Genomic DNA, 17378 nt, shown 5'->3' with positions numbered 1-17378 from the left:
CTTCCCTATGGATACGACCCGTTCTCACACATTTAATACGTTAGTAGTTGTTTGAGAAATAGTAAAAATTTATAAATGTTTAAACCAATGTTCTAGAATGTTTAACGACACACTTTCGGACACACTAGATGTCGGGATTAGATGTAGACCTCGTAAAACACTCCCTATGCATAGATCCCAAATTTTGTGCCAGTGAAGTAGCCACAAAGGATTTTCAAGCCAAAAATAACCTTGAAGATCAAAGAGAAAGTAGAGCGGCTCTTGAAAGTAGGTTTCATCAAGCCTATTGCACACCCCTAGTGGCTAGTCAATATAGTACTAGTAAAGAAGAAGAATTAACAACTCAGGCTAGTATTCCCCACCTAGTCCGTTAGAAATAGTACACTTTATCGTATACTAACTTCACCTTATCGCAGGTGTTGTGTTGACTTTAGAGACTTAAATAAGGCTTGTCCAAAGGATGAGTTCCCTCTACTCAATATGGAGGTGTTGATAGATTCAACTGCGGGACATGAACTCTTCTCTTTCCTAAGTGCCTACAATGGGTACAACCAGATATTTATGGATCATGCGGATGCACCCCCACACTGATACGGAAATTTTACTATAAGATGATGCCCTTCAGCCTAAAGAATGCTGGGGCAACATACGAGAGAGTGACGACTAGTGTCTTCCACAACATGATACACAAAGAAATTGAATGGTATGTGGATGAAATAGTAGTCAAAGCGAAGAAGAAAGATGACCACTCCGAAGTCTTAAGGAAAGTCTTCACCCATTGCAGGGATTTCAAGGTAAGGTTAACCCCATTAAAATGTTCATTTGGAGTGCAATCAAGCAAGCTCTTAGGCTACAGAGTGGACCAAATAGGGATACACCCGGATGAGAGCAAGGTCAAAGCCATATTAGATCTCTCGCCTCTTGCCAATGAGTCTCAACTAATAACTTTCTTCGGAAAGTTAGTCAAGAAGTCTATCGTGTTTAAGTAGACCCAAGAGCATCAACAAACCTTTGAATAACTAAAAGCAACCCTTGCTTGGGCCCCAATCATGTCATCGTCCAAGGACGGGTGAGAATTTAGGATATACATCGCAACAAGCTTAGAGGCCATATGATGCTTATTGGCACAGGAAAATGATGACAGAGTGGAACTCCCAATATACTATGCCAGTAGGACTCTTAAACCAGTCGAGAAAAATTACACCCACATGGAACAGTAGTGCCTAGTGATAGTTTTTGCTACACAAAAGTTTACGCACTATATCCTGGGCCAAAAATTCAGGCTCATCGCAGATAATGACCCCATCAAGTTCTTCATGGACAGACGCCCCCTCTCTGTTAGACTTGTCAAGTGGATGATGTAGCTCAATGAATACATGATAGAGTACACCCAACCAAGGTCTATCAACTGTCAAGCAACAACAGATCTGTTGGCCACGTTCCCATCAAGTGGTGACTTTCCTATATCAAATGAAGTACCAGGAGACATACCCATGATCGATGTGGCCAAAAGTAGTGAGTGGGTCTTGACCTTCAACGGGAATAGCACTAGCACCTTGGCCGGCGCCGGAGTATCTTAACCTCACCTGATAGACAAACGCCCACCTACTCCTTCAAATTTTGGTTTCCTCGCTCTTATAACATAGCTGAATATGAAGCCCTGGTCCTAGGTCTGATCAAAGCAATTGAACCTGAGGCAAAGAAGATAAAAATGATCGGTGACACTATTGATGATTGGCCAGCTTGATGAAAGTACAACAGTAAAGGAGGTGACCATTCTGCCATATAGGACCCTAATCCAATGGTTAGTTTGCAACATGGACGTAGATTTTGAACACCAAAATAGAGCTAAAAATAGGTTCGCTGATGCACTAGCCACCTTAGGGTCCAAGATACAAGCTAGCATGATGCCAATAGATATCACCTCTAGTTAGTCGACAAGCAATCAATCGTCACTTTGAGAGATTGGGTAGAAGAAGAAGATGAAATAACAATAGATGATTGGAGGTATAAAATAATTCAAAAGTTGAAGAGTCAGACCATAGGGACACAGGACAATAAGTTGATCGCAAAGTTCCAACTAATAAATGAGGTACTGTATCATAGACAGTTGGACAAAGTAAGGACAAGATGCCTAGGGAAAGCAGAGGCTGAAGCAGTGTTGAACGAAGTGCATAAAATCCATTGTGGGGACATCACAAGCACCCTATTCTGAAAACTACAAAGGTTAGGGTATTATTGGTTTGTGATGAAGTGGGACTCCACCAAGTTGTAGCAGGAATGCGATAAATGCATCCCACAAGTAGACAATAGAGAATGCTTTGTAGTTTGTGAAGAGGACTGGAAGAGGATGTACATAAACTATCTGAAAGACCACACATTACCCATTGATACTACACTAAGGAGGAGGTTATTATCTAAGGATAGGCGGTTTTACCTCCAGGATGGAATGCTATACAGAAAGTCATACATGGGAAAGCCTTTGCGATGCTTGGCTGGTGATGAGATCAATGAGGTACTAGAGGCATCCCATAGCTTTGAACCAACAACCCATTAGGAATAGTTAGCATTATACAATCACATCCTACACTTAGGTTTCTACTGGCCAACCATGATGGAGGATACATAAAGACACGTACATAGATGCCATAAGTGCCAAATCCATGGCAGAAGAATTCACAAACCTGCCAACAGTCTCCACCCAGTCATCACACCCTGGCCATTCCACACTTGGGCGGTAGACCACATAGGCAAGATACACCCCCTTCTAGAGGGCACTGCTTCATCATAGTGGCCACAATCTATTTCACCAAATGGGCAGAAACCATACCCTTGTGAAGAATCTACGCAGAAAACATAGCCAATTTCCTAAGATAGAACATAGTTCACATATTCAGAATCCCAATGTGGATACTAAAAATCAAGAAGTCCTTGACCTCTTAGGGCAATACGGTGCAAGATTAGGAACATCAACAACATATTACCCATAAGGAAATGGACAAGCAAAAGCCACAAATAAGACCCTATTGAGGATGTTAAGTAAAACAATGGCCAATAATCAAAAGGATTTGGTAGAAAAATTGTTATAAAGCCTTTGGGCCTATTGCACCTCTATCAAATAGAGCACACAGGCATCACCCTATTCATTGGTATATGGTCAAGAAGCAGTACTACCAGTAGAAATACTGGCCGTATCCACCCAAGTAGCCTTTGCGATGGGGAAGAAAGTGAAACAAGAGGACATAGACCACTTACTCGCAGACAAGCTCGAAGTCGTAGATGAAACTAGGAACCTGGCCATGTAGAGGCAGACCAAATATAAACAAGCCCTAGCCACGAACTTCAATAGACTTTTGAGACCCAGAAACTTCAAAGGAGAGGACAAGGTACTCAAAATGGCGATAAACATTAGGTAGGGCAAGTCTATAGGAAAATTCACCCCAACATGGGAGGCGCCATATCTAATAAAAGAAGCCCATGCTTCGGGCTATTATGTATTGAAGACTGTAGACACAAAAGAGGAAGACAAAACAATCAATGGCTATTGGTTGAAACCTTACTTCGAGTAATTTTGTACTTCTATAATTCCACTTCTGCGTGTACTTATTTCATGAATAAATGAAAAATGTTTCAATATATCTGCTTTCTTATTGAACTCTACTGTTAATGCATGAATCAACAACTCTCACTTTTGTGATAAAGTTTCTTTTTATATAGATTTCTGGCTACATAAAGTCCATATGCATCTATATACTTTGACACTAATCAAATGATTTGAATGCTATAACTTATGTACCAACTTTCAGATATGCTCTCGATACTTTCATACATCCTGGAAACCCTAGGATTGCACTCATTCCTCAACAACCACGGGAAGGCTTTGACAACCCCAGGTGCATTTCATTCCCTGGCAACCCTAGGCGTGATTTCATTCCCCAGCAACCTCGGGAAGGCCCTTGCAATCGCAGGCGCATTTCATTCCTTGGAAACCCCAGGAAGGCCCTAACAACCCTAAGCGCGATTTCATTCCCTAGCAACCCGAGAAGACCCTGGCAACCTTGGGCACGATTTCATTCCCTGGCAACCTCGGGAAGGCCCTTGCAATCGCAGGCGCATTTCATTCCTTGGAAACCCCAGGAAGGCCCTAACAACCCTAAGCGCGATTTCATTCCCTAGCAACCCGAGAAGACCCTGGCAACCTTGGGCACGATTTCATTCCCTGGCAACCTCGGGAAGGCCCTGGAAACCCCAGGCACGATTTCATTCCGTAGCAACCCCGGAAAGGCTTTGGAAACCCCAAATGCAATTTCATTCCCTGACAACCCCTGACATGATTTCATTCCTCGGCAACCCCGGGAAGGCCCTGGCAATGCTAGGTGCGATTTAATTCCCTGGCAACCCCAGGCACGATTTCATTCCCCGACAAGCCCGAGAAGGCCTTGGCAACCCCAAGCGCATTCATTCCCCAGCAACCCCAGGAAGGCCCTGACAACCCTTGGCGCACTCATTCCCCGGCAAACCCGAGAAGGGCCTGACAACCCCAGGTGCACTTATGTAACCAGGCAACCCCAGGCTTATACTCATATCACCTGGCAACCCCAGGCGCATCCACACCCCCAAATAATCCTTGGGGGCTTTGTGGACATTAGGTATGATCCCTATCCAATTTATAAATGAAGATACCTTGTTTAACTCATAAATGCTTTGATCTAAGGGGAAATAAACTCCACCTGCCTAGTACATTGACGACAACACTAACTTCGCGTTGATATCTCACTTCCATAGGAAGGCTTATACAGCCCTCTCATGCGATGGACAAAACCTTACCACAAAAGCAACATGGTTGTGAAAAAACACTGACTTATGCCAATTATTCATACTACGACCGACTTTAATTGTATTGCTCGTGAAGGGTCTCCGTCGTCCTCAGACACGACAACCCTCAACCCTGGCATTGAAGGCAGAGATGCAATGCAACTTAACCTTTTTTTTAAACATGAGCCTTAATTTTCAACTTACAACAAAATATGTGTTGGTCTCTGGCACTTGACAATGTTGTGATATGAGGAAAACTCTTATTTATGAGCATGTTTAACATTTTGTGGTTTTACGTAACCCTATCGTACATGACGGTACCTCATGCGATGGAATAACACTACTCGTCCACGATAAAGTTTACTATCCCAGTCCTAATATTAGCGCAACACTCTCCAACATCTGCAAACAGTTGTAATTCTCAGTGACCTGCGTCAAGACTCGAAGATAAAGGACACGTGTGGTATCTTTCTCATTAATGCGTGATTAGTGCCTGATTACATACACAATGGTGCCCAGCCATGATTAATCTCCACAGTACTCCAAAGTACCCACAAAATGCATAACTTCGGACAATTTAACTACCATTTACATTCGCACTGAAATGGATAACATGATTTTTCAAAGGAAAACTGCACCACAAAAAGCTTAGACTATTTATCATATGCGGTAAAGTCTTATGCGACAAAATTCTATTTGCGATAAAAGTATCTCTCCGGTAAGTCGTAAGAAAGGCCACCCATAGGGAGCTCGAATACAAATGATCGCGATGAGAAGTACTTTTTACCCTCACAGTCGTAACAGAGGCAAAGTAATACAAATGATCGCGATGAGAAGTACTTTTTACCCTCACAGTCGTAACAGAGGCAAAGTAACTAGGACACGCAACCACAAAAACATCAAAAGACAAATTCAGCAAAAAATGGGTCTTTACATTGCACTAAACATTTTTCTTAACAACAACGGTTTTACAATCACGAGCGAGCCCAACTCCGCCTTACCAATAACCTTGGCGATGCTGGCTTCACCACCTCCTGACGAAGACGCACATCCTTCATCGAACAAAACAATACAAATTATGATACACTGAAACCGACCTTCAAAAATGCATGAGCCAACACCACGACTCGGCACTCGATGTCAGACATATCAAAACCCATCACAGCAAACAGGCTAAGTTAGACCAGGATAACTCCTCAGTAGGTGTATTCATTATATGATCCATCATGGTGGCAACAGTGTTCAACACGGGCCCGACAACCACTGGATGAAAATTCGCCGAAGGGAGCCACCCATGCCGAATAATTGTTGAGGCAAATGTAGCCACCAAGAGGAGGGATATTATGCTTATCGCAATAATCCTTCAATTCCCAGTAAATCTAGGCCAACTCTTCATAAGTCAACTCCTCCGAAAAAAAAAGACAAGCCCAGGCTCCGCATCAGTATCCCCAGACTGAATCTCCATGTCTCTAGTGGTCTCAACTTCTATGACGGGAGACTCTAGCTCAACCGAAGCCCTAAGTCCCACATCTACGGGGGCTTCGGGGTCGATGGTGGAGGCAACAGAGGGCTCTTCACAATGAGCCGTCGTGTTTGTGGCTACAGCTGCATGGCCCGCCTCCTGCACTACAGTATCAGGAGTGACATTGCTACCCCCGACGTCCTTAAAAACTCTTGAACCGGGACTGGGGGTTTACAGTGATCTCAGCTCCTCAACCAGGCGTCTATTGAAAGGTGTCTCTGGTGTGCCCGAAGGATATGCAACAAATGGTACCTACGATAAAGTTAGGCATAAATAGTCAACACAATAGTCCTGGATATGTGCAAAGCAGTAAACGATTAATGAATAACAAACAATGCCTACCTCTTGACCCAACTTAGGGACCCCTGAAACATCTACGTTGGGATGAACCTCCTCGAATCCCACTCGCTTCAAAATGAAAAACTATATAACCGTTAGCCATCACAATGTGCAACGATCATGACAACATTCAAAGCATATAAAAATAATAATAATAAACAACAATGGTCATCTATTCACCAAATTCACCTTTTTAACCGGGCTCCCGTTGATTGCTCATAAGGGGCAACCGGAACCTCCATTGCCCACATAGCAGGATCCACTCGGACCTTTGTTGCCTACGAAGCATCACCACTCACCTCAGACTATAGAAAAAGCAAACAAACGTGACTCAACCACACACACCAAATAAAAAGAAGGGCAATATATTAGACACCAAGATTAAGGGAGCAAAATCAGTCTAATGCCATATTGTGACGGTCTGACACAGGCTTAGCCTTGCCTACGCTTGGCAGGGTTACATTAGGGACATGCCCGTCATTTTCGCCTGTAAGATTTTTGGGAGAACTGATGTCATCTTCAGGCAGACCACCAGAAGCTTAACGTACTCTTTGAGGAGGGGTGGTCGACCTCCTTGGGTGCCTAACCTTGGCACTCCTAGACCTTCATCCCCTTGCGGGGCGGCCCTGGTTAATAGCTAGCATGGCTACCAGGGTTCCTCATGGGCGCACACTTGCTCATGGGGATAGTGATGGACCGGCACTGCGCTGCCGATACTCAAGGGAGGCTTGGCATGCGGGCTTGGCTCAAGCACGTCCCTTCACCACACCAGTCCCTTGCCCAAGTTGAGTGAGCTACCCCGTTGCCCTTGGCGCACGGGTGTGTTCCGGCCCAAGCGGTTGCCTATCATCATGGCACACAGGTGCCTGCCATCATCGGCATACAGGAGACCCATCACATCGGTGCCAAGTCACCTCATTGGCGCATGGTCGCCTTGTATTATGGTTGTCCCCCTTTAGCACGTAAGCGACGCCTCCCATGGACCGGTCTGAGCCAGGAGAGTGCCCCGGCCATTGGACTTGAGGTCATGATCCAGTGCTACTGACTTTGGTGGAAACATCCCATCGGGCAACTCCTAGCCTCTATGCGTTATAAAGGCTTGTTCTGGCCTGCCTTGGCCAGGACGCCGCACGGGTTCTTCCGCTATAGAACTACCCCCGTGACAGTTGGTATCAGAGCAAGTTGGCCAATTGCAGTCGCAGTTGGTTTTCAACAGATTAGCCCAGAGCCAGCTGAAGCGGTCATTTTGACAAACAACATTTTGTGGGGTGCAGTCCCTAGGCACTTCCACCCAGGATCGAGCAGAATTCAGATCAGGCCTGGAAAGAGGCCATTTTAGTGTTCATCTCCCCATTCCAATGACACTAAAACAGCTTCCCTTGTGGGGGCAGACGCATGGGTTGTTGTCCTCATGCGGGGGCAGACGCGTGAGCCTTAATAGGAATGTGGGTACACTGCCCGAGCAGATTGCTTATCAGGCCCAGCAAGAGGCCATTTCACTATTCGTGTTCCCATTCCAATGACCCTAAAACAACTTGCCTTGCGGGTGCAGACGCATTGGTTGTTGTCCTCATGCGGGGGTAGACGTGTGGACCTTGTTAGGAATATGGTTACGCTGGCTGTTGGAGCATGGCGGCCCTACACCGGCAAAGTTTCAGGTGGACATGCTCAGTTTTCAGTTGGATCACTTGCAGCAGCGAAAGCGCATCACAAGGCGAGTGCATGTTCGACAACTCCTGGGGAAAAGTTGCTACACTCACACAGATTGCGGTTAGGTCTCCTTGAGGCAGTAGCAGCGGGGCTCCCTCGGAGTGAAGATGTAGCATGAGTCGGCGAGGCGAAGCATAGTTTCGAGGGCCAGGAGAGCATAAGCCATGGCTAGGTTTGAGTAACCCACACAGGGCGAGGTGAAGTCTACATGCCAGCATGGTGAAAGGGTACCTAGGTCATTGCCAACATGAGGAGTAGACCTATCAGCGTGTTCGGTAGCATCACTAAAAAGCTACCAAGAAGACGGTTGAGCCTTGAGGTAAGATGATACATGGGGCGGACCTCCGCGAAGCACCACACACATTTCTTCGAGGGCCCTTCTTTCACAATTCAATGGCATAGCCATTGCGCGGTTTGAGTAACCTCAACATTGGAGGGGTGAAGTCCAGGCAGACTGGCATGGTGAAATGGTTCCGTCCCCATAAATGGACACCAACATAGGCAAGACCTGGGTTGACCAGGTGAGCCCATGAACTGGTGGAGAAGTGGATGGCGTGGGACACAGACGCGCATTCATGTGAAGACCATTGTCGAGGTCGACAATGGGTTGAGTGGGGGAGCCTGTGACGGTCTGACACAGGCTTAGCCTTGCCTACGCTTGGCAGGCTTACGTTAGGGACATGCTCATCATTTTTGCCTATAGGATTTTTGGGAGAACTGATGTCATATTCAGGCAGACCACCAGAAGCTTAACGTACTTTTTGAGGAGGGGTGGTCGACCTCCTTGGGTGCCTAACCTTGGCACTCCTAGACCTTCATCCTCTTGCGGGGCGGCCTTCGTTAACGGCTAGCATGGCTACCAGGGTTCCTCATGGGTGCACATTTGCTCATGGGGACAGTGTTGGACCGACACTACGCTGCCGATACTCAAGGGAGGCTTGGCATGCGGGCTTGGCTCAAGCACGTCCCTTCACCACGCCAGTCCCTTGCCCAAGTTGAGTGAGCTACCCCGTTGCCCTTGGCGCACGGGTGTGTTCTGGCCCAAGCGGTTGCCTATCATCATGGCACACAGGTGCCTGTCATCATCGGCATACAGGAGACCCATCACATCGGTGCCAAGTCACCTCATTGGCGCATGGTCACCTTTCATTATGGTTGTCCCCCTTTAGCACGTAAGCGGTGCCTCCCATGGACCGGTCTGAGCCAGGAGAGTGCCCCGGCCATTGGACTTGAGGTCATGATCTAGTGCTACTGACTTTGGTGGAGCCATCCCATCGGGCAACTCCTAGCCTCTATGCGTTATAAAGGCTTGTTCTGGCTTGCCTTGGCCAGGACGCCGCACGGGTTCTTCCGCTGTAGAACTACCCCCGTGACAATACTGCATCAACATCCGTGGGCCCCCGCTTTGGCCAAGGAGGGGCCACCCTTTTCATATGCCCACTCAAAAATCTAACACATGTGATCTTACCAACAGGTGTTGTCACCACCAACTGCGCTGGACCCACCGCCAACGCTGCTTCCTCCACAGGCGAAGATATTGGAGATTCCTGATCGGCTTCCACTTAATACTCCTATGCCTACAATGAAGTCTCACCCAAGCAAATAGGATGTGGTGAAGATCCCAGTGGGTTACTACGAGACGTCTGTGCCGTCCTTCGCCTTCACAATAGGAGGATGAGCACATTCTCCCTTCTCCAAAACAGTCCCCCTTTTCTCGTGTGTAGCATTCATTCTCTTTGGTGAAGGCGACAAAGGAGGGGACCGACTCTTGTCCTGGTTAGTAGCATGATCCTCCGGGGGTGCCAATACATGACGGGGGCAGGGTTTCACCCAAATATGCTCCTGAAAGCCACCAAAGAACGTGTAGAGGTATGCCAACCGAAGCGATTGAGACCCCTGAACCCTAAAATGACCCGCAATGGGAAACCTTGATATCCTAGGAAAGGCGAGCTCATGATGCCGAGTCCAGAAAACATCCTCCCCCGAGGTTTTCAAAAACTGGGCATCAATAGCATTGTACCTGAATTGACGCAACACTCGATTTGGATGGTACATAGCCAACTGTGTTTCGCTAGTGCGGTCAAGGTAGGCCACCATACCAGGCCAAACCACCAATTGCACTATATCCGCATAAGCACTCCTAGCGTCCACAGCACAATGCTAGTCACCACTCTCCGGAACAGACATGCCAATAGAGAATGGCATAACATGCAGAACATCTTGAACATAGGGCCACCAAGTGAAACCATCGAGCGAAGTGAGTCTTACATTGATATCGCTCATCTTGAACTCCTTATGCCTGTCAGCCTGCAACCAACACTTCCCACGACAAACATCAAACACCTTCCCTTCGAACTCGTCCCTTACCATGGTAGCCACAACAACACGCATTGGAGAAGGCTCCCAAGGTGCGACACTGAAATTGAGACGCTCACACAAATACATCCAAAGAAAGGGAGCACATATGTAACTAATACGACACTTGTAGTTGGGATCCATCATCTGGTGAACGATGTTGTCTAGCTGCTCATATAAGTACCCCAGAAACATAGATGCCAGAGGTAATTGATGACTACTGGCAACCAACACGAGAAGAGGGACCAACATAGTATGCAACCCACAATTCGGCAGACTAAGGAAAATAAATTGCGAAGCCACATACAGATTGTAGGCGGCAAGGTGGCATTGGCTATCTACCCCATGCACCATCACGTCCCTCCCACCACGACATTCAAATGAATACTCCAACCAGTGTTCCAGCGTCAATTTCCCATGAGCAGTGGTCCTGTCTTCTCGAGCTTTAAATGGCGCAATCTCCGCAAGAAGCTAGTCACAGAGTCCCCTAAGATCATGCGGGATAGACTCGATATGCTAGAGGTGTTGAGCGGACATGAGCCCTCGATGGGAAATGCCAGCAACGCCGCCACATCCTCCACTATAACCGTAAACTCCTCGAATGCGCCAACGAAGGTATGAGTTAAGCAGCACCAATGTTGTAAGAGGGGTTTCCCATACTTCACACCATCTTGACCCTTTAGCCCAATATAGCAATCCACGAAATGAAGAAGATTGGCATCTTGTAGCATCCTACTATACATAGGGTTTTCCAGCATGAACTATGTCCAGGCACTATAGCTGTTCGGGGACTTTGATCTGTCAGTCCTAGACTCTTAGCACTTGTAGGACACTAACCGATTTGATTGGCCGCAGAGGCACATCAACTTAGTGCCCTTGACGACATCGAATGAACCACCTTTGTCTCTATGAACCGGAATTGGGGGCCAAAAACCCTTTCCCCTGTTGGTCACCGCAGTCACCTCCCTCTCCAATAAAAGTTCCAATGTATCGACTTCCCTGACAAAGTCAGGGAAGGGACATTCGACCTTCTTCCCAATGTTTTTCTTTGCTCTTTGTTGATGGGAAGCCATTGCAGGAAAAGAAAAGAGCAAAGAAAGTGATGAGATGAAATTGAAAATACACCCAGAGCAAGGGTAATAAATGCAATGGTAACCTGAATATAGACTCGATGCGTTGCACCCTGCACAACCTTTATAGGCTACCTCACACACTCAGAATATTGAACGACGCTGGAGAAGATGAATGAACACTAGTACAGGACCCAAAAGGATACTTAGCAAAAGAGCAGGCCATGGTAATTTACATAAACACCCTCATAATGGCAAGACTGAATGACACATTAATTCAAAAGAGGTGCTACATCAGCAACCACCACCACATATACATTGGATATCAGAATAATCCCATACGAGTGAACAATTCGTATTTTTTATAGAATGACAAGGGGCCGCTCATAATGGCCGACACGTGGCCACCCCTAAAAGTCTCCCCCGATCCCCATTTACCACAGAATCTCGATATGCCACCGAATCACCCACCATCGAGAAGCAACGAACATCAAAAAGTCCATTACACCATCACACAGGGGGGCTTTAACCCTCTCATGCCATTAATGATGTCACCCCATGCCAACCCCTTTTCTCGGCAATTGTAGTCAAAGAGGGGCTGATGGCAACACCGATATTCCTCCTCCAATAGCCAGGGGGGCTAAAACCCACAAACTAAATGCAATTTTGTCCCTTGGTGGAAAGGAAGCAATCGACAAAGATGACTCCTAGAGTCTTTTGCCAATTCCCATCATATCAATGGTCGGGGGGCTGAAACACACAAATAGAGCACAACATTGCCTATTGGCAGGAAGCAAATTACCAAAAGAGAAGGGCTAAGCCGTGGAATGTAAGAAACTACCATCGTGAACACAAGGCATGCATGATCTATACAAAGATATAAAACAGGGAAAATCCCTACACCCAACACACACAAGCGAACCCACTACAAAACCTGAAAATGAGAAGGCAAAGTGCTTATCGATAAGCAAGGGGGCTAATGTAGGTATATAGTGTCCGCTCAAACCCTTACAGAACATCAAACGCTAAATTAACACCACGAGGTTGCATGCGAACAACCTATAATCAACTTTCCAATTGCGATAAACCCACAACGCACCACACGTTCTGCGATGAACTCACAGAGCGCATCACAGAACTGCGATAATCCCATGGTTCTCCGCACGCCTACGAGCCCATTTGTGACTCGAGCCAAGAGAAACCCAGGCTAAGCCCATGGCGAGGCCTGTGCATGCCCAAATCTGTAATAAACCTGCAGCCCATCAAAAGACGTGGCGGAATGCCACGTTGGGCCAACAAGACACCACCTACCAAGCAGTGATGTCACTATGCGCCATGTCAATTAAATGAAGTGCACGCAAGGTAATAGCACATGTGAGTAATGAGGGATCCTGAGTGGAAGGAAAGTCGATCCTCAAGAAGATCCTCATGAGACACATGGCAAAACCCTAGTGGTGCACTTAATGATTGACGAGAAATCCAATATTTCCTTTCCCGATAAGAGACAAACACCTTTATCTCCTACCTTTTTGGATCTCAGGATCTCCCCATAAATAGAGATCCTCCTCGTATTGAAATTCATATAGCCTCTAGCACTCGGGCACTCTTTCGCTTCAACTCCTTACCCATCACCCTTAGCCCAAAAGCTAATCTCCTTGTTTCCTAACCTTTCTCTGTCTTTTAAAGAGACCGTTCCCCATCCAAGCCTTACCCAACCTACATCTACAAAGATAACAAGAAAACACGATTTAGTCATCCACACTAAAAGCAGTAAGTACAACAACAAGACAAAGGGAGTGAAGACAATAAAATGCCATACCGAGTTGCTATCCGCAGGACCCTACTTCGGCCGGGGAGGGAACATCCTCTTCATATGCCCGCTAGAAAAATGGACACAAGTAATTCTAGGGGATGGGGCGACAACCGTTAATTCCACTGGTTCCACGTGCAACACAATCTCCCCCATAGGGGGTGGTGCTAGAGACTCCTGTCTGTACTCAGCATGGCACTCATGCGCATGCGATGAAATCACGCCTGGGTCAACATACTGGTGCGCAATAGAGGGTTGGAAAGAACAAAGTGCCCTCGTAGATCTCGGCCTCTTCACAATGGAAGGATAGCTACTCTCTTCTTCCTTTGAAACTGGCCGCTTTCCCTCATGCTTTGTCTTCCCTTTTTTCGATGAGCGCGATGGAGAAGCAACTGTGTCACCCCCTTGGTTGGCAGCATGACCTTCGAGGGGAGCCAAAACATGACAGAGATGAGCACTCGACCTCATCAGCATCTGAAAACCTCTGAATAGTGCACAAAGATATGCAAACTAGAGTGACTTACAACCTTGCACCCTAGAATAGCCCGCGATATGGAATCCTGAAATCCCAGGAAATGCAAGGTCATGGCGTTGGACCCAGAAAACATCTTTCCCCGAGGACCTCAGGAATTGAGCGCCCATGTCATCATAACCGAATTGTTGCAATACTCGGTCTGGGCGGTATAAAGATAGCTGCGCTTCGCCGACGCGATCAAGGTAGGCCACTACACTTGGACAAACTATTAGTCACGCCACGCCCATAGTAGCATTTTTGATCTCCACGGCACAATGTTGATCACTACCTTTAGGAATAGGCATACCAACACAGAACGACATAGCATGATGAACGGTCTAGGTATAGGGCATTCATACAAAGTCCTCGAGCGAAGTGAACTTCATACCTATTTCACTCATCTTAAATTGCTTATGTCTGTTGACCTGAAGCCAACACTTCCCCTGGTAGACCTCAAACACCTTCTCTTCGAACTTGTCTCCCTTCATAGTGGCTATAGCTACGCAGATAGGAGAGAGTTTGCGGGGTGTGACCTTGAAATTAAAGTGTTCACACAAAAGCATCAATAAAAAGGGGGCACAAATGTAACTTATACGCCGTTTGCAGCTGGGATCCATTATCTGATGAACAGTGTCGTATATTTTCTCATACAAATAACCCAAGAACATGGATGCTAAAGGTAGTCGATGGCCACTAGTAACCAAGACGACAAGGAGCACCAAAATGATATGCAATCCATAATTGGGGAGGCTCGGGAAGAGAAACCGGGAAGCCATGTATAGGATGTAGGTGGCAAGGTGGCACTGACGATCTGCTCCACGCCCCATCACGTTCTCCTTATTGCAAGATTCAAACTAGTATTCCAACCAATGCTCTAATGGAAACTTTCCCTGACAAGTGGTCTTGTTCTCTTGAGCTTTAAATGAAGCAATCTCAGTAATAAGATCTCATAGACTCAACATGCTGGAGATGTTAAGCGAACACAGAGCCCCCGATGGGCAGTGCCAGTAATGCAACCATGTCCTCCACTATAATAGTAAACTCCCAAATGCACCAACAAAGGTATGAGTCCGGTAGCACCAATGGTCTAGGAGGGGCTTTACATATTTCACACCTTTGTGCCCTTTTAGACCAGTGTAGCAATCCATAAAGCGAAGAATACTAGAATCCTGCAGCATTCTACTGTACATAGGGTTTTTGAGCACAAACTCTTTCCAGACACTATAGTTGTTTGAGAACTTCAAGTTGTCAGTCTTAGGTTCCTAACAATTATATGCCACCGACTGATCTGGTTAGCCGTAGAGGCACATCAAGTTTGTACTATTGATGATGTCAAATAGACCGCCTTCCCCTTTGGATACTGGCATTGGGGGCCAGAAACCCTTCCCCCATTCGGCTACCATAGTTGCCTCCCTCTCCAACAACAACTCAACTATATTGACTTCCCTAACAAAGTCGACAAAGGGACCTTCCAACTTTTCCTGACGATGAGCCATGAGAAACAAACAACGGATAGAGTAAAATGCACAAAACAAGAAAAAAGATGGAGAGGAAATCGCGAAGCAACTCAATGACCGCAGAAATTATCACAGAGATGATGGCAAGAATGTTAAATGGAGAACCGATGCTGTTCCTCTACACTCTTATAAGAAAACCCTCATGACTCTAGAATACCAAACGATGCCGAAGAAGATGAACAAGCATTTGCACGAGACCCTAAATGATGCTTAATGAAAAAGAAACCTAAAGAAAATTACAAACAAAGCCTCCAAAAGGTGGGGCAAAACGACGCCTTAATTTAAACGAAGTGCCACATCAGCAACCACCACTTTGAATACTTGGTATCGGAACTGTGCCACACACGCGCAAATAGACCATTTATTACAAAATGATATGCAAGGGATCGAAAATGACAACCGCCACGTGGCCATTACTCGTCAATTTTCTAATCTCAATCAATAGATGAATCGGATACAACATCAAATCATACATCATTAACCAACACTGTGCACCAAGCACGGGCTTCTGCCCTGACATACAGGGGGGCTTCATCAACAATGCTATACCAATGCCAATGTCTTTTTCTAATTTCCATTTCTATCGACGACCAAGGGGGGCTGAAGTTTACAAACTCAACATAGACTTGCCCATCGACAGAAAGGGATCACTTACAATACATTTTTTTTCAATACCATGAAGCCAGATAAAGAACCACCCAACACATAAAGGGGGGTTTGTCGCCCATACATATACATAATACATTATTGTCTTTTGCGAATTCCCCTCCTGCCAATAGCCAGGGGGGTTGAAGCTCACAAACGGGGCATTAAATTGCCCATTGACAAAAAGAAATCATCAAAACACAAGGGGGCTAAACCATGGAACGCAGGGAGCCCCATCAAGGATCAGATACCTAATGTATGCCAAAGATCACGAACACACAGAATGCATGATCATCCGAGTAATTGAATCCTAGCCCGTTAACAAGCAGGGAGGGCTGACGAAGTTCGAAATTAAGTTTATACCATCTAAACAAAATTGCAAAATAGGGTAAACCCCCAAACCCAATGTACACAAATGAATTCATCGTAAGACCTAAAAACAAATGTGAAAGCAAAGTGCTTATCGATAAGCTCCTACTTACTAATAAGCAGGGGGGCTAATGTAGGTATATAGTGCTCGCTTAGTTCCTCAAAGCATAGTAAACACTGCATTGATACCACATGGATGCTTATGATCTGTCTGCAACCAATCTTCCTTCTACAATGAACCCATAGATCATCGTAGGACAGTGATAAACCCACAGGTCATCGCGCCCTTGCGGTGAACCTATTTCTAGCTCAAGCCAAAGCAAACCCGGGTCAAACCTGTAATGAGGTTCGCACACACTTGGCCCTATGATAAACTCTCAATCGTTACAACACCCCAGTTCACTAAGAACCGAGCCCAGATGTTACCTACATGTGTAACATTGAAGGAACGAATGTGACAAGGCACCATGTAGGTCTAATAAGACGTTGTCCACCAAACGACGACGTCACTAGCTCCATGTTAGTTAAGTAGGGCACACAAAGGGTAGTAGCACACGTAGGTTATGAGGAACTTCGAGTGAAAGGAAAGATAATCCTTAGAAAGATCCCCATAGGGACACGTGGTGAAACCCAAACAGTGCCCTTAATGACTAACAACAAATCCAATATTCCCTTTCCTAGTAGGAAACGAGCACCTTTAGCTCATTTCTTT

Source organism: Nelumbo lutea, chromosome 6, assembly GCF_056320005.1.
Source record: "Nelumbo lutea isolate HS-2025 chromosome 6, American lotus-T2T, whole genome shotgun sequence".
Taxonomy (NCBI): Eukaryota; Viridiplantae; Streptophyta; class Magnoliopsida; order Proteales; family Nelumbonaceae; genus Nelumbo; species Nelumbo lutea.
This window is presented reverse-complemented; position numbering follows the sequence as displayed.